The following is a 25,662-nucleotide window of genomic DNA, read 5'->3' as shown; positions in this document are numbered from 1 at the left end:
CTCTCTTAATGAAGAAATTTTAGCAAGAAAGATAGTGCAACGCCAAATTGACAAATCAACAAGCAAAAACAACCTATATTATGTACTAAAGACTTTGAAGACAATATATTTTCATTTTTTGCAAGTTTTTACATCTTGTTATTAATCTTTCAAATTTCATTACATCTTTTTTAATATCCTTCTTTTATTTTTTATTCTTTTATCATTTTTGGAGAAACTGCCTTATGGCCAATTAGTTGTGCAGCACAAATGTTTTCAGCAAAAATGCTTATGGGGGAAATAATTAGAACCAAAACATTCATCTGTAACTCACAACCTACCAATCTTAAACACTTAAAAACACTTCATATCTTTATGAACATACATTTCTTCTTCATACGGAAAAAAAAAACCAATATAACTGCTTCCAAACATTAAAAGTAAAGTGCTGACATATATCCAACTGATGATTCATACAGGAGTGCTATAAAACTAAAACAAAAACATTTCATTAAAAGTTACAGATGCTCCTCTGAAAATATTACAACCAGCTTTTTAAAATATACATATTTCAGGGTTAAAAGAAATAAGCAAACACTAACCAAAAAGGTTTAAGAACTTATAAAAAAAAGCAAACAAACAAAAAGAAAGCAATCATCTAGAGAGCTAAGGTTCTGAAAGATCATGAACACATCAGAAATTACAGCAAGCCGATAAAACTTTATTTGGCCACTGTTTTTTATTTTTTGTATTTTACGTGATGTTTGGACATCTTAAAAAGTTTTCTGGCCAGGGAGAGATGCTCATCCCAAGACTAGCCCTTTCTTAGAGATACCAAAAGACTTGGCCAGGAGTATGTCTCATATATAAACCAACAATTCCAAGTCGACAGCCCCAGCCATCTCCTTATCTAACTTTCACACACAAACCAGTGGTTCTCCTGCCCTAAATCATCCCAGGGTCAGGTACCAGACAACCAGAGACCACCCCTATAGTCTAAATCCTGCTGGAATTATTCAAGCATGCCAATCCTAAACTGTTCACCCTGCCCTGCCTTGCCTTTCCCTTGAATACCCTAATAACAGCTCTGGCCCAGGCCTTCTCCTTACTCCCATCTTCTGCCACCTGACCAAAACCTAATGCTTACACTCTGTGACCCTGAGTGGCATGCATGATCCCCTCTCTGGGACCTGTGAGTATAATAAACTTCTTTCCAAGTCTTGTTCTTGTTTCCTCGTGTGGCCAAAACAAATTTACCATACCATATCCAACACATACATTCATAGAATTGCTACTATTAGCATACAAAACAAATTCAAGAATATGGATATCCAAAATATTATAAATTAAGTACTAATCACTAGATGATTATCTGAGCCAACAGAATTGAGCTAAATAATTTACAACTTAAGTTAACATAAAATGGAAATCCTTTTTCTCAATATTACTATTCAAACCTACAGCATTCTGATTTCTTGCCTGTGATACAAAATTTTGTTCCAATTCTAATTCTACACTGACAGCAAAGCAGCTACTTATCTCTCTATATATTATGCTACTCTTCTTCCATTCCTTCTAAAGCAGAAGGATATCAGAAAACAAAAATCAGGCTCTACTTCTTGCCTCTAGAAAGTCCACAATAATACATCAACCCCTTCAGTTTTGTAATCTCTCAAAGAGCTATATAAATACACAAGATCTTAAATTAAGGCCTGGCGATGTGTACTAAAATGGCCTTCAATTTCATTTAATTCATTTGTCTTGCCTTCTACATAATAATTAAGACAATAAAACTAAGATCAACAAAAGCATACTACTAGTTTGAGGGTTCCTCTAAAAACTTTGTTAAACAATGTCATCTGCAGTTAATTACATCAACAAAAACAAATAAACATAACTTGGTTTCCTGCCTTTTTAAAGTAGCCCATTGTACTGCTAATTGTAGGGTAAGGAAAAGACTTTATTACATAATATGTATAAAACAAATCCTACTGTTTACCTCATAGGTACTAATTTATGACTCTAGTAAAGTAAAAATTTTGGTTAATAAAATTCTTTACATTGCAATCTATATTTAAAATCTTCTTATTTTTCAGTATATCCCTACAAAATTAATGAACAATGAAAAGCAGCAATTCTAAATCATGTAAATAAGTTAGTAAGAAACTGCTTCACATTTCAATTGTTTAAACTTCACAGATACTATCCATTATACCAACTATGGAGACTAAGATATATTTTACTGTTTGGTTTTTCAGCGATAACATTTCTCTTCACAAGTGTTATAACTTAAAATTTATATCAGAATTTTAAGATTTTTTCATAGGAAGTCTACAATTTTTAATATTAAGTAGAAAAAGTGTCTTTATTTGTATCATATAAGAATTTTGAAAAAGAAAAATTATATCAAAAATGAAGACAAACTAAGTGGAACACAAGACTGAACAGACACCACAGGAAAAATATGTAACAGAATAGAGAAAATTTTTTAAAGAAGAGAAAAAAATGGGATTTGCCTTTCTATAGGAGTTAGGCAAAGAAAATCCAACATACAACACTCTTAACTGGAGTTCCCCAAAAAGAAACCTATATAATGGAGTAGGACAAATGTTAAAAATGATCATACAAGAAACATTTCTGGAAAAAAAAAAAAAATGAAAACTTCAACCTGTTATTTAAGGCCACACATGAAGGTTAACACCAAGACATATTCTAAGTACTGATACTTTTAAAAAAAAATCTTTGGGCATCTAAACAAAAGACCAAGTTTCCTGTAAGGAAAAAATGGCTTAACAACTTTTCATATCCAAGTCCATAGAGCTCACAAGAAAATGTAAGCCATGGATTTTATATTCAAATATAATGGGTATAATAATCACAAGCAGTTATGAACTATGGAAAATGTAAATAATATTGTTCTCATGAGCTCTTCCTGAGCTCTCTAGTGAAGAATGAGCTTCAGACAACCAAAAAACCTAAAAGAAGCTTTGTAAAAAGGTCTGGTGGTAACTATTAAACATATAGAATTTAGAACTAACACTAAATGATGAGGTAACAGAGTTGTGCATGAAAATGTTATGTGTTTTTACAATATAGATATAATACAATTAACAAGATGGAGAAAAGGAGAGCTTACCAAAAAAGGCATGAACTATCAATACACTGGACTATCTAAATGAATCTCAAATATATCATTTGTTAAATGAAAAAACACCATACTTAAAAGGTTACATGTATATGACATTTCCATTTATGACATTCTGGTTTCAAAAAGAAAAACTATAGGAATAGAAAACAAATCAGTGGTTGTCAGGAGTTAGGGGTGTGAGGAGGATTTGATTATAAAGGGGCAATAAGAAGGAATTTGGGGAAGTGAGGGAACTATTCTATATTTCCATTGTGGTGGTTCTTACATGATTGTATGCATTTGTTAAAACTCATAAAACTACACATCCCTCTCAAAAAAGTGAATTTTACTGCACGTAAATCAATAATAAATTTTTAAATGCCAAAAAAACAGATAGCAACGTAAGTAAAGAAGAGGTTACTCTAATTCCTTTACTGTTCATAACAGAGAATGTATTAAAAAGAGGGGAACTGCAGGTATTAGTATAAAAGTTTCTAAACGTAAAAATATACTAACTTTCCCCCCACTATACAGCAAAGAAAATAAACCACATCAGAAAAAAACAAAATTCAAAGTGACAAAAATGTTTAAAGTTTCTTCCTTTAAAAGCACTAGTGTCACCAGTTACCTGTGATATACGTTCAGAGTTTTCTATGTCATTATTTGCTCATATTTTCAAAAGGAAATAACGAAGAAATTAATCAAGAACTAATAAAAATAGTTACTGGCTGAGGAGGGTATGGGGAAGCAGGAAAAAAAAAAACAGTAAGGATGAAATGAGTCTTAGGTGATGTGCCACCTTGTAGTTTTAATTTAGGAACAATGTAAATGTTTAAATGTTTTACATAAGAAAACAGCAATCTCTAAAAATGAAAGAAAAACTGAAATCAGTGACACTAATAATATGCCAATAGGCTGCAAAACCGTAGAGAAAAGAATTACTTCAAATGACCATAAAGCACATTATTTTGACCATATATCTTTAGTGGAATATATTCTAAAAACAAACAAAAAAACTGTAAATCAATCATATGCATGAATATAAATGCTGAATCCTCAAAAAGCCATGAGAAAAGTGCAGCATTTTTCTTTTAAAAGTTGTTGGCACAAATCTCTATTTTTTCCTAATTAAAATGTGAAGTTTTTATTTAGACTTGGTACTGTATTAAATTTCAACCAAAGATTATAATTTTTCCATTCTTATATATGCCTATGTAATTTCTAATTATGTAGTTTGACTCGGTTGTGAAATGTCACTTAAAAAAAGCTAAAACCAAATCTAGAATGTTGCATTATAAGAGTAAGAATATAATAAATGTGTAAAAAAAAAAAAAATCACATAGTATTTAATCAATATTTTTTTAGCAATAATACTGGTATTTTAATTTAGAAATATATAGTTACATTCTAGGAGAAAGCAAATTAAAAAATCATGTCAGTAACATTAGAAACAAAGAATTTCAGAGTAAGAAAAAAAGAGATACAAGTGTAAAATTAGAAAATTTAGGTAAAACTGATTTGGAAACTCTGCAATTTACTTTGAAATGCATTAAACAATTAGATGGAGTGATGGATGAACAGATTTGGGATAAAGCAAATACAGCAAAATCCTAACTAAAATCTAGGTGGTGGATATACAGGAGTTCACTGTATTACCTCTTCTGTATGTTTGAAAATGTTGGGGAGGAAAACTGCTTAGATTCTGCTCTAAATCACAAAAAGAGCAATGCTGGGATGAACTTCAACTCTTAACCAGCCTGTGCCTCCACCCCAAAACCAATACTATTCTATAATCATTTTAAATATTTCAACTAGTTCACCAGAGAAACCTACCCAACTGCCATATCATCCATGAAAAGTCAAAAGGTTTAGAACCAATAGACCATTTCTCTTTATTTTGGAACACTTACTTTCACCTGATTCCAGCAGTATGCAAATAGCAAGCATTTGATATATCTGATATATTTTGAGATAAACGAAAATAGACTGATTAAAAACTACTTTTCTGGGTTTGCAAAACTGAAATATGACTTCAAGTAATATATTCGTTATTAACAAAGCTATATAACCTTAAGGTTATACTGAAGGTTTACAGGTATCTTCAAGAACCTTATTAAAATGAGATTTTTCTCTCTGAATTTTTAAACTAAATATATTAAGTTGAAGGTATAAGTAGTGGTACACATGAGATTAATATATTTTAAAAATCTATTTTATGTGATTCAGATACATCTTAAACCAATTTTTCTTTTTTTTTAGACTAATGTTAAAATTTTTTTGAATAGAGGAAAAAAGGCTGAGAGAATATACCCCAAAATGTCAACTATAGTTTATTATGTATGGGTGGTACATACTAAACTATATTCCAGATGCTTTTAAAAATAGTTAAAAGATTCCAGATGCTTTTAAAAATAGTTACACTTTTTAATATTTCACAGGATTTGTTTGATTTCCCCTTTTGCATTAAGAATGCATTACCTTTTAATTATATAAAAAAAAGGTTCTTAAATCCATATTCATTTGCTAGGTATAAAATAACTAACTGATGGGGTAAGGGGTAAGGGTGATTTGGGATTTCAACGACAAAGATAACCAACTAGAGTATAATTTAAGAATGTGATGGTTTCATATCTTTAGGCCACTTTTCCCACATTCAATGGGTACTTTGTTAAATTATATTTTCTTCACCAAAAATGCCACTCCTACCATCTTTGGTGGTTTCAAAACACAGGCAAAGAAGTACTCAGAATCCAAGATTCAGTTCATTACGTAAATAGCAAGTACCAACACGCTGTACAAGCAGAGAGCTGGCGGTATACAGAAGAAAAGATGTTATCGCTACTCAGCTCCACTCAGTCAACATATTTATCCAGCATCTATTTTGTGCCTCACATTGTTCTATGCGCTGAGGATACAGTACTGAACAAAATGAACCAAAAACCCCTCCTGCTTCTCTTCACAAAAGTTGGTTTTCATTGCTACATCCTACCTGGCAGTATTATTTTTCTGAAAGGATCAAGAATTATTGTTTTCCACAAGAGCAACACAGCTAACACAGTTTACTGGCTCCATTATCTCCATTCCTTACCCTAAGTCTTTGACACACTGTACTCGCTTCCATCCCATCTTTTAGGAAATTGCTATAATAAGGATTAACAATCTCTAAGTGACAAACCAGCAGACACTTCAATTCTTTTAACTGACTTCCTTTGCTTCCAACACACAATACTCTCTAGGATCTTCCTTCTAAACTCTTTGACCATTACTTCTCAGAATCTTTGGCTAAATTCTCTCCTCTTATATATGTTATAAATATGGTGTTTCTCGTGCCCATCCTAGGCCCTCTTCTTTTTTAATGTTATATATCAATTCCCATTTCTTCCATAACTTACATTCTGATGACTCCAAAATCCACCTACAACTCTGCTCTCTCCCCTAAATCCTACTTATTTTTAGTCAATGGCTTGCTATTGCCATTAATTCATCATCTGAATGTCCCACAGCAATTCAAACACTATTCCCATCATTTGCAACTTCGAAGCTCCATTTCCCTCCAGTACTTTTTTATAAGCCACAGCACCATCTATCTAATCAATTGTCTAAGCCAAAAATCTGGAAGTCATCCTTAACTCTCTCTCTAAACAGCTATCCTCACCACTCCCACATCCTAATCAAGTTTTTTTAAACATCCTAAATAGCTAAAAATCTGTCTACTTTTCTAACTCCACTACACAGATTAGGACCTCAATTTAAAATATTAGCCCGACACATCTTCGATATCAGTCTCAAACTTATTTTCCATATTACCATCACAATAGCCTCTCTACAATGCAAATCCAATTGTTATCATTCCCTTGCTTAAAACTAGCACCTAAAAGATGAAGGGTATTATCCATTAGCATTAGAAGTCCCTCATGATCACCTCAACAAATTCCTTCCACAAAACTTCTTGCTGCTCTTTCTTCATCAGCAACAGCAGCATTAAGTATGTGCACCAGGCACTCTAATAAAGTCCTTTAAATGAATTATTTCATCTAGTCTTATGAGGCTGGCACTATTATTTCCATTTTACAGATGAGGAAACAGTTTGTCAGAAAGTTCAAGGCCACATTACTAATACGTGGCAGAGCCAATTAAGTTGAAGGTATAAGTAGTGGTACACATGATTCAAATCTCCATCTATTCAATCCCAAAGTATTTCACTATATTACTTAGCAAATGGAACGAACCAGCGTCTAAAACAGCTATTCATCTTTATTCATCTTTAAAAACTGTGCTCATAGACTGTATCTGGAGGGATTCCTAGGAACTTAGTCTAAAGAGAGTAAATGGGTGGCTGAAGGACAGGGAAGTGAAAGAGACTTGTTACTTTCTTCCTCTTCCATAACTGTATGCAAGCTTTCTATGGAGGCTTCCCTTATCACCACTTCATCTTCAGAAAGAGTTGGTTACTCCCTCCGCCATACTTCTTCTGTAGTTTGATCATATATCTATTATTATATATTTTTTATTCCATTATGTATATTTTATATTATATTTATTTATTGACCTGTTGATTTCCCTTCTTACCTGCAAACTTCTGAAGGGCAGGACTCTGTCTTGGCCAATTCATCCTTGTAAATCCTAAATTACTAGCACAATACCTGGCGCATAATAGGTACCCAACAAATTAAACCACCTCCTCCTCTTGTATTTTTTTTATCTCTATCAAAATCCATGCCTACTCTTATAGCCTAACTCCTATCTCCAGGCATCTTTCACATTGTCATCACAACTGCATGCCCTCCCCACCCAGTACTGCCTTTCTGTAACATGTATTGCTGCCCTACTCAAAAAGACTAAAGGCTTCCTACTACCTATAAAGTATTCCACCTTAGAACTATCATCGAGGCTTCAATTCTCCCGTAAACTCTTCACTATAATTCAAGTCTCCAGCAATAATGAGCCACATACCTCAGCCAAAGACATCATACAGTTCCCATGAGACTAGTCCAGCTATTTATCACAGTTCGTAGTAATTTTCCCCTACAAAGCCTCTCAAATTCTATCAAATACTACTTCCTTTATAAATCTGTTTCCTTGTGCTAGAATTAATCATTCTCTCCTCAGTTCTCCCCTATACTCTCTCATTCTTACAGTACTAGTATATTTTAATCTAGAGTTATTTGCATGTCTGCTCCATGCCCTGCCCCACTGTACCCTCCAAATAATGGATTCAATATTCCTTGAAGGCAAGGGCCAACATTCAGTTCACTGAATGCATTTATTGAGTTTCTACTAAGTGCCAGATCCTCTACTAGGAACTATGGGTAAGATAGAGATGAATAATTTCTTATTTACACTTATTCAGCTGTGACAGTTACACATTCAGTGATATTTGTTGTTAATATATCGCGCTTCCTAATGTCTTTGTTCACATTTTCCATCTGTGTTTCCATTTGCTGCTTATTATCAATTGAAACTAGAAGACCCTTTAAAGCCTTGTAGAGCTAGATGGAGAGAAAGGCTTTTATTTCTTTTTCCACATCCCCAAGAAATAATCCAGAAAGTTAGCAAGCACAGAAGCAACACTCTGAAGACTGCCCTTTATCGACAGCAGAATTATTTAGGAATAGAACAGATACTGGATTACTTGCTGGTTTCTCCTGAATCACTGGCAGAGTAGCATCAATATTTTGTTTGAAGAGCTAAAAATACTGTACTCATCATAAATATTAATTCTAAAAATTTTCAAATAAAAAATTTATTTTCTCTCACATTTAGAATTAATTGTATCTCCACTGCCTTTATTAGTATGCATAATTTAAAACTTGAAGGAAACTCCTGAATTGAAAGTACATTCATGAGACACAGACTTCTTTTAGAAATTCATTTTGACAGTCAACAATCACCAACAAGAACACAAAATAGATATATGCCCTTTAAATATGTCTCCTAAAAAATATTACACAGATAAGGTGCCTTTTTATTGTTGTGAAATGAATTAGAACTTTATTTTTAAATTAATCACAACATTTAAACAAGCTACTTCGTCCTAAAAAAATTAAGCTTATTTTGCTAAATATATACAAAAATTACATTTAGGTTAAATGAAAATTCAAGGCAGAAAACAAAACATTATTTCTCTCACTCAAAAGCAACTTCCTTCAAGCCTTATTTCTTAGGCAATAAACAAAAACAAGCAACAATCATTAGTTATATTCCTAATTTTCCAAGGCAGACCTAGAAATAATGCATATCAGATAAATTAAGAGGCAATTCATGGACCTAGAGGTTATTATGCTGAGTGAAATAAGTCAGACGGAAAAAGAAAAATACCATATGATTTTACTCATATGCAGAATCTAAGGAACAAAAAGAGCCAACTAATCAAAATTAGAAACACAAATACAGAGGACAATATGGTGACGGACAGAGGGGAAGGGAGTAGTGGGGGAGAACGGGGTGAAGGGTTAAAGAAGTACAAATTAGTAGTTGATAGATAGTAACGGGGATGGGGAGCACGGCATAGGAAATGCAGTTAGCATTAATATATTGGCTAGGTGGAAACCTAGAGGAGAGGAGGAGCAATTTAGGGGCATCGTTTTATAAACTATATAAATGTCTAACTAATGTGCTGTATACCTGAAACTAATAAAACAATTTAATTAAAAAAATGAAAATAAAAATAAACACTCCTAATGATAAGCATATTCCGAGACATAATGGGATCCTAAATTTTAAGGAAAATGTTAAGGGCAAGCTCTCCACTTTCCTTTAAAGTTAGCATGGGGTTATAGAAAGAACATTAGGCTGGGTGTCAGAAGATAATTGTAGTCCTGCTCTACCACTATTCATTGTAAGAACCTAGACAGTATGTCACTTAATTTTACCTGACTTCACTTCAGTCTCTGTATTTACAGAGTATACTGAATAGTGCCATCTATATATTTATATAATCAATATCTATAGTTTTATAAGTGTACATATGATTTATATGTGTGCATGTGTATGTAGATGCAAGTATAGCATGAATGTTCTCTAGCATGCAGATGCTACTTTGTTCTTTTAGCATAAAATTTATGTGGTAAAATCAAAAAAAAGAGGCAATTCATAAACAAATTTTGCTATTTCATGAGAAAATTTGCTGGAATGACAATTTCTCTTTAAAAAACTGAGATCTTGGACCTAAATATATATTTACCTGTCCTCATCTTGGATAAAAACACTATCTAAAAGAAAATTCAATTGTAAATTAAGTATAATAAGCTCTCAGATAAGCATGCACCACTACAAATGAAAGGTGACCAACAGTTGCTCTTTCTGGTCCATTCTTTACAAAATACCTCTTGATACAGTTAAATACATCTCCAGAAAGATATACTTGGCCAAAATTAGAGAAAGGACTTGCTTTTCTTCTACACATTTACTGTCCTTCCCTTCCAAAAGCATTGGGTTTGACCTAGAACTTTGTTCAAAAAGTTTACGAGAGAGAGAAATAAAATCTGACCAAAGAAATACAACAGACTTCTCCAAGAATATACAGGAGGTAGGTACTGTTTCTCATCCATTCATTTATTCATTCATATGAATGCTAGCTATAAATTAAGTACTGGAGTTACAGAAATATAAAATAGTCCCTTGCCATTGAATCTGTGAAGTTATATATCACCAAAAGACAGACAATTAAAACAATACAGATGTTATAATTAGCTTGCCCAAAATGTAAAGGAAGCATAGAAAAAGGCACAATCCTATTTTGGGGAGGAGAAAGTGCCACAAAAAAGGTACCTTTGCACTAGGGCTCGAAGAGTAGTTAAGCTAGGCAAATGGAGTAAGAGACAAGAGAAGGTGAACATAAGAAGTAGCACCAGAAATATGAGCCAGTAGGTCCGGTCAGAGAACTACAAACATGACCTTATGGCACCACATACCTGTCAGCTACCAGGTGCATTTTTTGCAGGTATAGATTGTGATTTCTTAACCATTTCCACTGTTGTCAACAAATGATTACTATCAAAACAAATTACTGAGTTTGTTGGGGAAAAAAGGGGGGGGTGGGTAAATAAAAACTAAAGATTCTCCAACATCATTACTGATTGGGGAAATATAAATGAAAACCACAAGAAACTACTAGATACTTATTATAATTGCTAAAAATTTAAAACAAAAAAACATGACAATAGCAAGTGCTACTGAAGAGGCAGAGCAACAGGAACTCTCATACACTGCTGATGAGAATTCAAACTAGTACAGACACTTTGCAAAACAATTTGGCAGTTTCTTGTAAAGCTAAAATCGCACCTAACACCGCATCCAGTAATCCCACTCCTAGATATTTACCCAAGTGAAATAGAAACTCATTCACATATAAACCTGTTTATAAATGTTTATAGTGGCTATATTCCTAATTGCCAAAAACTGGAAACAACCCAGTCCTTCAGCTGAAGACTGGATAAGCAAACTGTGGTTGGTTCATCAAATCAGCAATAAAAAGGGCTGATCTACCAAGATATATTTAACAACAGGGATTAATCTCAAATGTGTTCTACTGAGTGAAAGATGCCAGACTTAAAAGGTTACATACTATATGATTCCGTTTATAAACCATTCCAGAAATGGCAAAACCAAAGAAACAGAAAACTAATCTGTGGTTGCCAGGGGCCAGAAATAGGAAAGAGTTGTTTACAAAGGGTTATGGAAGAATCTGGGGTGGGGGCAGGATAATGGAACTGTTCTATATATTGACTGTAGTGGCAGTTACATGACTGTACACGTGTAAAAAACTCACAGACTTACATGCTAAAAATGATAAATTTTACTGTACGTGAAATATACCTAATTTTAAAAATTAAAGAAAAAAAAAGAATAAAGGATCCCAGCAACAAAGGGATAAGACTGAAAAATTAGAAAGGAGTTAGTTTTCATGAAGAATCCTGCTAAAAAGCTGTAATCGTAGAACTAGCTCAAACTGACCCTATCCTGTTTTTAACAAGATACTGAATTGTTTTTCAGACACAACAGAACAAAACTGCAAGTCATGCAGTGGAAGCCTGGGCAGAGGAGAGAATTTTGATCCCCCAATTACATCTGGAATCAAAGGACCTCCAATGCCACAATGAAGTTATCAGGAAATACCACAGGATAGATCCAATGATTTTGGGTAATTAGTTCTTAACCAGAGATATGTACCAAAATTCCTTGAGGAGCTTTCTCAAAATGGCTATCTTGCCCAAGCTCTACTTCTGAAAAATACTGATCCAGGAACGTTGAGGGTAAGGCCCAAACTATTTTTAATAGTCCCATAAGTGATTCTCATTAACAGATACAAAGACAACACACTGATTACAAGTTATAAAGCAGTGATATAAAAGTTGGTTCCAGGATCTATAAGGAGTCCTAATTGGAAACTTCTAAACCACATCCTAACCCTCAGAAACTGCCTCCAATTGTGAGTGTACAAACACACATTTTCCTGATCTAAACCTGAAATTCTAAACCCCAACCCCTGTAAAACGCCATGAATTTCTGGGCTTTAGCTGGCTTTAAGAAGATTTAACTTCTCAGCAGACTTCAGAAAAAAAGACGGTGTAAGAAAAGGCATGGAAAATGAGTCACTGTCTATTGTCTAATTCCAATTCTCCATTTTACTGACAAATCTACCAGAAAGAACTTGGTTAATGTCACCAAACATTAGCTTCAACTAGTATATAACCAAAACCAGATCCAACCTGTTATACTAGCATATTCAGATTCCACTTTTCCAATTACCAAAATTTCCAAGATTCCAATTTTCCAATTACATCATAAACATCACGAATCAAAACAAAAAGAATCACCCAAGAACAACAATTTTCCCCACCAAAGTTTACACTTACCCATCTCTTCCCTTACTGACAATTTTTACTTCAAAATAATAAATCCCACAGGCTGCTGGTATTGGGTGTGTGGCACGAACTGATGCTGCATCTTTTGGAGTTTTGCCATGACCTGCATATAAAACAGAAAGGAAAAAATTAAATGAGATATTCAAATGAAAATCTTAAATAATTCGGGAACAAATATAGTTTTTACAATGATATATACATTTCTGCTTCGATCAATACAAATAATTAAAGACTAATGAAACATTTATCATCACAATTAAACCAATATGCAAAATAGCCCAAGTGAGCCATGGAATTCTTCACACATTACTAGTTTTAATAAAATTTCAGAATCTGAACACACCAAACCTAGCAGTCCTTTATGAAAATTAAAGTATTTTAGAATAGACAAATTTTTAAGAGGAAAAAAGGCTGCATTTGAAGAACATGATGAGAATATGATCTTAATTTTATTAAAACAAAATTTGCATATTATTATAAAATTCCTAAACACTCTTCTGCCCAATGGCCTTTTTAAGCCAGAAGAATCTGTATCATAGAGTATATTTTTAAGTGAAATTTTATACAATTAGACTGAATTGGCAACACCGCTTTCTTACTTTAAGAATTTTTAATTTTGTTCTTTGACATATCATCATTAATTCTATATAGAGCCTGATTCATAAAATTTCTTTGGTCAATTGTAGCCTGAGAAATATATCTGATCTCTAGTTGTATTTTCTTTCTTTTTAAAGAATATAACACCATACCATTGCTGACATCTTTAGGAAATCTTAGATAATGCCTTCTAAACTTTTTACATTAGCTATTCCTCATTTTTATCCCAGAGGGTTTCCTTCACTCAAAATCACCTTCCCTGTCTTTTGCTCAAGCAACAAATTACCTTGAAAGCTAGCATGTAAACAAAATCAAGTAAACGAGAGATAATATGCCCATATAACCACAGAAGATTAAAGACAGAAGCTGAAGTCGCTGGTCAGAAAGTACTCAAAGAGAGTGAATGAGACAAGCCTCCACAATTCCCAAAAAGGCTGTATGAGAAACAATTCTCTAAATCATTATTCAGGTGTTTTAGTTAGATGTGTTTTACCCAAGATTTCATTAATCTTTCAGTCATACTATAACGATATCTTCACAAGTAGCCCAATGCCCTTAAAATCGACCATGATTGTTTCAAAAATAAACCTTTTAAGTCAAAAATTATGTCTTATCCATATAATAACTATCACAAACCAATGACATATTTTCCCTTACCATATACTTTATCAAATTACCAATGCATACTCTATCATTAAACGGTTAAGTGTACACTTCCAAAGGAAATAAGCGCATGTTCACATAGCCTAAAAGAAACTGACTGAACTCAACCACTCCTTCCTATTACCATGAAAACTTGTGTTCATAGATGTTTTAAGTACATGTACCATGAGCATAAGTAAGTACTCACTGGGAAGCAGTAAACCTGGCTAGGAAGATAAAAATGGAAACAGCAATATACAGATACCCCTAAAACTGCTTTAAAATATGCAGATAATAGATTTACGCCAAGCTAAGTAAAAAAATAAATAAAAATAACGGCACAAATTTGCAGAATGACACCAGTCACTTTTTAAAAATAGACATTTAATAAATCATGGTTTCAGCAAAACATCTTTTTCAGTAAAAATATGTTAAAATAACTGAGTAGCCTGGGGAAAGGTCATGTATACTAAATGCATTTTAAAAATTTAGACAGTCAAATATAAATCCAAAGAAAACCTTAATTAACCCTGGAGTCCTAAACTAACTAGCTTTTATATTTGGTTTTGGTTTTTTGGAAGGGAAGTAACCAAAATTTTTAGGGATAAGGTAAACTCAAGGTCTACTTAATAATAACAATAAGAACAAATGATATTTAACATACATTTAATACTATGTGAAAGGCACTGTTTAAGATAATTATATTTATTAACTCATTTAGTATTCAAAACAACTTACTAAGTAGGTATTATTTATTTTTATTTCAGTTGAAACTAAAGGAAGATAAAACAACTTGTCCAAGGTCATACTGCTGTGTGAGAATTCCAAACCAGCATTTGTGCTGGGATTTAAATTTAAGAAGCCTGATCCAGTGCAGCTCTGAACCCACATGATTTAGTTACAATGAGGATTTTGAGATCATTTCATATGTATTCCCATCTCCCATCTTTGCTACTTCTATGGGAAAAGGAAAAGAAAATATTTAGAGTAAACAGCCTCTCAAAAGTACTAGGTGCTTCTGTACAGATTTTTCTCATTCAATAGCTATGAAATAGGTATTAACTTCATATTTAAAAATGGAAAGATTCTTACAGGTTATATAACTCGCCCAAAATTAGTAGAATCATGTGTTAAATCCACATACGAATTAAAATCCCCTACATTTTTCCATTACGCAAAAATAACTGTAAAAAACTACACAATCATAAATCTTCAAGGTTCTATTATATTCATTATTATGCTCTACTAAGACATTGTAGAAAAATACGTTAAAAGGATTTGTTTCATTTTTAAATTAAATTTAAAGACTTAGGAAAAAGTCTGGATGCCAGATTAAAAGGACTCATACTATTTCTCAGGTGAGACCAGTAATATCAGAATGAGGGGCCTATTTCTAATAATGCTCATCAGCAGGAGGTTTATTACCTTAAATTCTGTAGTGACCAAAAAACAACCTCACACTACTAAAGTGTAAACTTTTAAAACACGAAGTCTTCAATTTAAGTGTTTTCTACATGGCTCAAGAAGAAAATACATTTATTGTTTCAAAACTCTAAGGCCAGCAAGGTTAGCTCTTTCTATTCAAATAACCTGTAGACTGCATTTCACTGAAATGAAAATGATCTGAATAAAAAGCCCACCTTCCATCCCTCTCCACTCTCTAACATGCAGCCAAGTGCCTTTCTCGGGATATAAATCAGCCTTCCTTGTACTACTATCCCTCAATACAATTGCAATTCCTTCTTAAAAGCCTACGAAAAAGATCAACTTCCTGAAAACCTTGTTTGATCTCACCATCCTCCTGCATTGTCCACCTCTTTCTGTTCCAGCCACATTTGCTGGGCCAGTCTTTGCTCAAGCAATTCTCTCTACTGGAGAGCTCTACCCTTCCTTCTCAGCCTGGTTAGGTCCTACTCATCCTTTAGATCTTAGCCCAAGCTTCACCTCCTCAATTATTCATTCTCTAACCTCTCAGCCTTGGTCTAACCTCTTTTTTATATGCTCTCATAGCAAAATGCTTCTTTCCTATATTAAACATTAACACACTTTATACTTGTGATTTTGTTTTTGCATTTTAATTCCTACTGACATCCACTGTAACTTCAATCATTCCTTCCTGGAGCCACACTCTAAATTCTGACATCACCTGAAACTATTCCACCTCAGAAATAAATTCTCATAAAATCTGTTCTGCTACAAAACACACTTGAATACAAATTGTGTATCTTGATACAAATTAGCTCATATGCACTTGATAAATACGAGAATGATGTCAGCATAATAAAGACGTCATTTAGTTGATAACACAACTTTTCCTGATACATTAATGAATTAAAGAGAAAATTTTAGCAATAAAATAAAAGGCTCTAAGTCAAAAAAGGCTGGGATTCCTACAGAAGTACATTCCTATAATGCCCAATGTTTAGTGGCTTCAGAAACTGCTATACCTGCCACTATCTAAAGCCATCTGGGGAAAATTCAAATGCAGTACAGATCAAAAAGTGCTAAGATAGTTCATCTTTGTTTAGATCAGTATGGACTCATGCATCTCATGCATATTTATTTTATACTTTGAGTTATAATTCAATACTACTTTATTTTGTTGCTCAAAAGCTACTGGAAGCTTTTTCAGTTGGCTCCTCTGGCACTCCAACATACTTCCATTATGTGTTTTTTTTGTTTGTTACTTTCTGGTACTATAAGATGCTAGAGGCTCATCTTGTATATTTCCTGTCCCAGAGGCTCATCTTGTGTATTTCCTGTCCCAGTCCTAAAATCAGCCATTTCTCCAAGGAGCCCTGGCTCTTTTTACTGCCAAGTGGCATTAGAATGCATGCTCAAGGTACTAGGCGTGCTTGTTGTTACTTTTAGGTCCTCTCTTTGACAAAAGCAAGGAAATATATGTATGTAAACTAAACCCCTCTATATACACATATCTGTATTTCCATATGTAATCATCTGTGTCAATATTAAACTAAATACGAGTTCATACTGATGTCTCCAACTCTAATCCATTATCATATGGATCATTCTAACCTCCTCCCCACCCTCAATTTCCTTACTTGTAAAATTCCACTCCACGGTAAGAGACCCAGCTCCCACCAGCTGCCATCCATTTATTTAATTGTTCAGTTCTGGTATAACTGCATAGCAGTATCAGAAATGTTAACTCATATCCCCATGGAATATGACTTTATCAACAAGGGTTCAGTGCTTATGTAGTTTATTTTACCTTTAGTTTTACAGACTCCACTGATTTCTAGTTACTTAGGTCAGCACCTTTCCCCTCGCCTTCTCTGAGGCTGTTCCATACAATTGTAAAAGATAGTGTGGTCACATGTGCATTCTCTCCTGGGATTTTCCCCTCTCTTCTAAGTAATTTTTTAATTTGTATACGTTAAGGTTCACTCTTCAGGCTATAAAACTCTATGGGTTTGATAAATAAACACAGTGTCACGTATCCACAATTACAGCATCATATAGAATACTTTCACTGCCCTAAAAGATCCCCTGCTTTGCCAATCCCACCCTCTCTCCTCTCAAGCCCCTGAAAACAACTCATCTTTTTACCATAGTTTTGCCTTTTCCATAATGTCAATTTCCATAAAGCCAATTATAATGGTTTCGATATAACTAAAATCATACAGTATATAATCTTTTCAGACTGGCTTCTTTCACTTAGCGATATGTATTTAAGACCCATTTTGTCTTTGAAAGGGTGGATAGGTCATTTCTTTATCACTGAGTAATATTCTACTGTATGAATGTACCAGTTTATCCATTCACCTTTTGAAAGACATCTTGGTTGTTTTGGGCAATTAGGAGAAAACTTACTATGAACATTCACCTGCAGGTGTTTGTGTGGGCATGAAATTTTCAAATCAGTTGGGTAAATACTGAGGAGCTCAACTGCTGGATCATATGGTTTAAAACTATGTTTAGCTTTGTTAGAAACTGCCAAACCATCTTCCAAAGTGACTGTATCATTTTGCATTCCCACCAGCAATGTCTGAGAGTTCCTGTTGCTCGGCATCCTCACCAGCAATTGGCATTGTCAGGTTTTCTTTGGATTTCAGCCATTCTAATAGCTAAAGGTATGCATTTCCTCTCTGTTTAAAAAGAAGCGGAAAAAGGGCTAAATGTTGAATCAGATTTTTATTTTTGATTAGCACTGTCAAGCACTCATATCTCTAAGAAGGAAGCCCAAACCCCAGGGCTTAAGGATGTGAAGAATCAGCAGCCTGTAATATTGGGCACAAAGGCCAGTGGAAATTTAACTGGGCTTGTATTTTATGAGGGCTGTTATTTTTGCAGCACTCTGGTTACAAGGTTCCACAGGTTTAAGTGGTCTGCCCAGCCCTACTTTTCCCATAAGCCTTGCAACTTTTAGAGTGCAATTTTGTGGAAAATTTGGTTTTTCCAGCAACACATTTTTGGCATTATAGCAGAAATGCCTATACCTTCCTCTAGGATGCAACATCCTATCCTCTCCCCTTTCTAAAGACTTCACTTCTACCCTTTCTCTTCAACATCAAGGGAATTCCAATTCCCTGCACTCTTTCTTGGTTTGTTTTTTTTTTTTCTCCTTTTTCCTCATCCAGAAGGGGCTACCTGGTAATTACTTTAAAGCTCCCAAATAAATTTGATTTCCCTCATATGCCTATCCTTTCATCCAACCCAACCAGCAAAACGACAGCCTTAGATCAATATCATAATCTACCTTCCCTACTCCTGCACTGAGCTGAGCAGTTGGCCTCTGATGAATAAAGTCCAACAATCTTGCAAATAGCCACCACTATGAACTAATGATGTCAGTTGGGTTGTCACACTGCTATTATCAACAATACACTCAGAAATCTTTAGTTTGTTTCTCATTCCCCTCGGTGGCTGGTCCACATTTTCATCATTCACTTTAAGTCCTCTACGTGAACTCAGTGAGTAAACTACCTTGCCTACTTTATCATAAAACGGGACTTAAGTGGGACTCCACCATTATATATGGTCACGTTCTACTCTCCACTCTACTACAAACTAGTCTGTGTCCATACTCATCTTCACTCTACCACTATTATCAGAGAAACAGATGTACTCTCCTCTCCAAGACCATCCTATGCTCCTGAACTGCTTTCCTCCCTCCAAGCCCTTACTGTCAGTCTTCCAAGCTTGTATTTTCATCCTTTCTCCTCAATCTATAAGAGCACAGTATCTCAAAAATGTATACTTTTCAGTGGTTGGTGGTAAGCATAATGAACTTTTTTAAAAACTTTAAGGTAATAAAACAGGTATAGTTACATTTACCTGGCTTGTTAAAATATGTTAAATTTTGTAGACTTTTATTAGGACTCCATACCTTACACCAGCATACTCTCATCTAACTTGTCATTTCAGTTTTACCCACAGAGCCGAATTAAAATGAGACTTACTTAGAAATCATACAATAGTCTCTAACACAGTACTTTCCAAATGGATTTTTAGGGATAATTTTGCTTCTGTGGATTTTCATCTTAAATGCTGCCATTAAAAGCTAATTTCCAGGTACTATGTAACTCCACTCTCAGCCAGTCACTTTAAAAAAAAAAAAAAAAAAATCCTGCCTTAACCTCCATTCCCCTCTAGATACTGCCTAATCTCTTTCCTCACATATATTTATTAAGAGTAATCTATATTCGCTATCCTCTCTGCTTGGTTCCTTCTGTTTATTCTCATTTTAGCCCCCATTATTTAATTCAAACTGTTCTCTCTAAAGTCATGATAATCTAATTTCCAAATCCAGTGGAAAATTTTTTTGTGCCTATAGCACTAAACCTATTTGTTGCACTTGACACTAAAGATCGCTTCCTCATTTCTGATACTTCTCTGCTCAGCCTCTGTGACACCACACTCTCCTCTTAACTATTTCTTCCTGGGTTCCATCTAGTCTTTTGATGTTGGTGTTGCTCAGGGTTCCATCTTTGGCCCACTGCTCTTCTCACTTCACCTGCTCTCGTACACTGAGTTTCAACTACGACCTAGAGGTGACTCCCAAATCAGTTATGATTTAGATATCTCCCAAGCTCAGGGCAATTATGGTCCATGCCAATCTTCCTAGGAGAATCTGCCTCGCACACTGTCCCTACTGAAAAGAAGTGGAGCCCAGACCATCCTCGTGCCAGGAGGATGTTTTGTATTTCATAACTAATCTCACACCCCTTTACCTGATTCGACAAAGGTCAGCACCTGACGTAAAGGCCATCAGGCCACCAATTCACACCGTAGCATATAATAAAAAGCTCTGTAAGAGTGATGACAATTAGGTAGGCCAATTTGGTAAGTCTCTTAGGAATCTGAATTAGGAAGGAAAGGATAAGCCAGTCAATGGCGAAAAGAAAAGTAAGAAAACCAGACACTAGTGACTGTAGCTGAGTCATTTTAGCAAGAGGATAAAGTGAAAAGTCATGAACTCCAGCTGTTGTGATTACTTGGAGCCACCTTAACTCCACAAGACCTGTTTCTGTTCTTTCCGTAAAGCCTGCTTCTTTGGCTGCTTCTTGTTTCCATGAAGTCAGATTATCACATGGCTAAAATTCCCATCTTTACTCATCTCCAAATATATTGTAATACTTCCTTGCAATCATTATTTGATTCATGGTTCATTGCAAGAACCTAACAGACTAGAAACAAGCATCAGCATTGATCTCTCTCTCCATCATTCTATCACATCCTGACAGTGTTACCATAAAACATCACAAGAGAGTCTGCTCTTCTCCGCCCTTACCACTGACAAAGTTCAAGTCCTTTTTGATATGGTCTGTTTCAACAGCCTTTAAATGAGTTTGCTATTTTCCAGTCTTGTACCCCCTGAATCTATCTTCTAATTAGTTGTAGAATCTTGGCAAAAATGAAAATAAGCCAGTTGCTTCCTATTTAAAATCCTTTAATGATTCCTCATCTCTTACAGAAAAATATCTAAGCTCAATGAAATATTCTATAAGGCCTCTCACGATCTTTTTCCAGCTGCTCCTTGTCACACACTTAAATCTCAACAACCCCAAACTGCTTGTAGATCCAAACAAATGCTTTAATTCTCTACGTCTTTTCAATTGTAATGCCCAGCCCCTCCTCTTTCCCTGGAGACCACTTATCTTTTAAGACTACCACTGGCCTCGTCCTCTCCTAAAGCTGTACCTGATCCACTAACTTCATCCCTTCTTATGTCAGCCTGGTGTAGATGCTCCTGTCCTCCACAGTACTCTTTGTAACAATTCCCTTACTATACTCACTGTTTTATGTTCTTTGAGCTCTCTGAATTCAAAGACAGTATCTCATGGACCTTTGAGTACCCAGAACCTGGCACGAAGTAAACAAACATTCACTAAAAACTTGTCAAATAAATGAAAGAATAAGTAAATAGAGAGCAAGGCATATATACAAATTATCTAGCAGAACATGTGCCCTAGAGCAACTGCTCAATAAATTATCATTACTATTGCCTATTTTTCTGTTAAATAGGATTATTAGATCACACGATTCTTGCAGTTACCAACTGGCATTTTTATAGCTAAATTTCCCAAAATTCTGGCAAAGGGATCCCTGAGAAAAGCTGTTTGGTTTTTAAATTCCTTGATTTTGAGGAGCATTATTACATCACCCCCATAATTTTTTTTTTTTTTTTTTTTTTAAACAAAGCTCCCAGTAGAAAAGTTTTATTAGAAGGGAAAATACACTTCCAGACATGGAAGTGGGCCTGAGCAAGAGAAGCGTGGCTCAAAAGGCGATCACCCACATAATTCTTTTAAGACATTTGTATTGGCAGGCAAATATTTGTTGAGATATCTGTTCAACCTTAAGAAGTGCAAGAAATCAGTGTTAAAGGTCTAATGACTGGTGATATTGAGGGAGAGGGGAGTTAGGCATACCAAAAGTTCAACCTATCTGATGAGATAACTATTATTAATAATGCTTCAATTAAAAAGTACAATTCACTATTTCACTGCTTCCCATCATTCCCAACCTTCACTTACCTTGTGTTTTAAGCTGCCCTAAATCAGTATAATCAAGATGTCTTGACTTTTCCATAGCATTAGTGTGTTCCAGGTAACACTTTTCCCCCAAAGGAAGTACTTTTAATGTCAACTATTCTTCAAAAAGTTCTAAATGTGATCAATGGATTTTACCTATTTGAGATAATTAAGTCTCACACAAATTGAAATAAACAATACGGTATAGTGGAAAGAGCACTAAATTTAGAATCAGTGAAAATTAGTTTTCAATCCTGGCTTGTGATGGGGGACAACCTAACCTCCACGTATTCCCACTTTCTCACATCTAAAATGAGAATTCCACCATCTTGTCCAACTTCCACTTGTATCAAAATGCTTTCTAAAGTATCCAAATAGTGATAACTTCACAAATATAAAAAATGCAATCTGTAACTGAAACATTTAGACTAATCTAAATTCATATTCCTTAAAATGCTTTAAGATAGAATAAAGTTATCATAACTCCTTATAACTAAGTCTAAACTTGTCACATTTGTACTTAGTCAAAGCTGAAAAGAACTTTAAAAATAAAAAGAAAGAAACATGCCTGAGTGTTTCAACAGTTGGTGTGTGACTGCTAAGCAAAAGGTCTTTTTAAAAATTTTAGTATACACACTGCTAGTCCTCTGCAATCCAAACTACTCTGCTTGTCCCATATTGTTTAACATTAATCCCTTCAAATCACTTAAAGAATCATACTGCTTCTAAAAACAGTAATTTCAACTTAGAATAACCTCTTAAAAACAGAATATGGTCAGAGCAAAAGAAACCAAGATATTTATTTCTATTTCAAAGGTAAGGGAAATCCTCATTTTGGAAAATAATTATCATCAATCCTTTGAAATTCTGTAATATGCAAAAATACTTTGTGAACAGTGGCTTTTAATGTTAAAAAAGTGTCTCAAAATACTCAGGTAAAAACAATGCAGTGCAATGACAGGTTAAATAAAATTCACCCTTCTTATGTTGACTTCAAAGTTTTATTACCCACTACCTATGACACTTCCCCTTTATTCCCTTCCCTTGTTACTGGGACGGAGTTGCCCAGTACTTTTGATGTAGTTCACTCAGAAGGCACACAGAAAAACAACAGGAAAAAACCACCCAACACATTAAAATAAGAGGAAGAGGCTGTAGAAAGGGGAAAAAGAGACTGTGTTTGTGACAGGGGAAAGGGAGAGACAAAAGAAAGACAGAAGAGAGGGACAGAAAAAGGACGACAAACAACAAAATCTGTTTTTCCGGAAATAATGGTTTATGTTTATAAGAGTGAGGTTGCCAGAAAGTGAATCCTAGTATTACACAACAGAAACTAATGAAGAGGCCAACAGGAAAAATAATTGAGACAGTAGTGTCATAAATATTTCAAACTTCAACCAATTTCGCATGTACTTTTCTCTGACCTAAATCATCAATTTTATGTAAAAGTAGTAAAACTAATCAAGCCACATTATAGTGCTAAATCAACTGTAATCATTAATCACGTATCATGGAAATTCAGACCTGGAAATTTCCTTCCCAACAATCCAGCTCGGCTCCCTCATCACTCAGAGGAAGAAATTGAGGCCCTGTTTTGTAACATGCCTAAAATCACAAATGATTTTGCAGGACTCTTTGTTCAATCATCTTTCATTTTTTTCTGCCTCTGATTTTATAAGCTAATTATTAACCATCAACCATAAATTTAAAATAAAGTTTTGTCAAGACTAACAAAAAGCTTTTGGTGGCCAGGTCAAAAGTAAGCACTGTTCACACAAATTAAAACACAAAATTAAATAACAGTCTTCACAGGTTTTAACAAAATGTCCTAACTTAAGAAAAAAATCAAAGGCTAGATATTTTGAAATTTTCAGCCATTTAGGTTAAGGAGCAAATTTAAAATATGACAGTTGGTCTCTGGATCTATGGATAAAAAGAATATTCAACAAGGCCTACTTTTGTGTGTGATTCTTTGCAGTCAAATTATTTGGTACATTTCTGTCGCCATTCTCCTTTCTGATTAAACAGTAACTTGTTTATCAAGGTTCTTCTCAAATTTCAGTCCTGTACACTTTAAGAATTTAACCACAACGATTGTTTATACCCTCTATAGCTCTGTCACTAGGACCTGATGAAAACCCTCCCTTTGTAGCCAATCAAAATGAGGCTGCTTTGAATGTAAAAGCTCCTGATTCAGGTTTGGGGCCTAAAACCTGGATATGTTTCCAGACAGACCAATACATTGGATTGTTCCTTTCCCTCCCCCGCCCCCTAGACAAGTAAACTTGACGCATGCTATTAATCTGGGCTACATCTCAGAAATTATCATAGCAAGTTATAATTTTACATTCAACTGATCTGCTTAAAGCTTTGTTTTAACATAGCAGGGGTAGGTGAGGGAGGAGGGAGACATGCCTAAGGCTTTTTAATTGCAGGTGTAAAACATACCAATTTTCTTTAAAATACTAAATAACATTTTAAAAAATCCTTGTTTTTCAACCAGACTTCATACAATGCCGACATGTAAATATAGGGCATTTCCAATCAGTAGTGGTAGGTTTCCGCTCCCCGAAGAAAACGCGGACTCCTGAGGTTTCACCTCTTACCCTCCCAGTTGCTTTTAATAAGAGACACTGATGGCAAACTTGGGTCACTTGTCCTTTTGTCCCCCTTGACAATCTCTGCCCTACTAGTTTCCACTGATCACACCTCCCCCTATATTTCCTTTATCTTCCTTAATGAGAAATTATACCTCAGAATAGTGCCTCTCTTCCCCCCATGTAAGAAGAGAACGCCTGACCCATCGCCACCTGGAGAACAATGTAATCCAACTCCGAGTCCATGGATTCCTCCATCCAAGCTCTAAGATTTATCTTCAAGGGAAATCAAAAGCGAGTTGTGTCCTGTCATCCTGGATTCCCTCAAGGTGTCCTACTCCTGGCCTAGGACTGCCCGCTCCATTATACCTAGGAGCAGTATACTCACCTTCTTTTTCCAAGCATCTGGCCCCTTCCCCTCGCACCTTTCACCGTGACCCCAATCCCACCCTCGGAGAAGCAGCACCGGCGGCGAGTCACCTCCGAGGGCACCCAGCCCCGGGAGGGAGGGGGTCGGGAGCAGGTCGGGAGTAGGCAGTGGCGGGCGAGACACTTCGGGTCAGTGGCCCCATTCCCACCGCAGGACAAACGCCCAGTACCTTTGTAGTGCACCCGCAGGTTGTTCTGCGAAAGGCCGATGTAGCTGAACTTGTCCTTCGGGCTCCAGGACCGAGGCAGCGGCGTCTCCTGCTCGTCCACGGCCGGGTAGAGGCGCTTCAGCCGCCGCTGCAGCTCCTTCTCCTGCTCGTTCAGGGCCGAGTCCCCGTGCGGGAAGGGGGCCGCGGCGCTGCAACCCGCCGCCAGGGCCGGGGCCGGGGCGCCTCCTGCAGGGCCGGAGCCCGTGGCGAGACCCGAGG

The 25,662-nt window shown here is 35.3% G+C and overlaps 1 protein-coding gene across 1 annotated transcript in view; it reads right to left on the bottom strand.

Annotated features, from left to right (window-relative positions):
- Positions 1–25,656, bottom strand: part of RANBP9 (RAN binding protein 9) — an 80,139-nt gene extending 54,483 nt beyond the window's left edge. Inside the window, exons 1-2 of the mRNA XM_011362878.1 lie at positions 25,405–25,656; positions 12,964–13,075 (exon numbers count right to left, since the gene is read on the bottom strand). The gene's annotated coding sequence lies outside the window, so the exon portion shown is untranslated. The remainder of the gene's footprint in view (positions 1–12,963; positions 13,076–25,404) is intronic.
- Between the last annotated feature and the right edge of the window lie 6 nt (positions 25,657–25,662).

The sequence above is a fragment of the Pteropus vampyrus genome, unplaced genomic scaffold (assembly GCF_000151845.1).
Source record: "Pteropus vampyrus isolate Shadow unplaced genomic scaffold, Pvam_2.0 Scaffold80, whole genome shotgun sequence".
NCBI classification, from domain to species: Eukaryota; Metazoa; Chordata; class Mammalia; order Chiroptera; family Pteropodidae; genus Pteropus; species Pteropus vampyrus.
The sequence above is the reverse complement of the archived record's forward strand: the minus strand, read 5'-3'. Positions and strand labels throughout refer to the sequence as shown.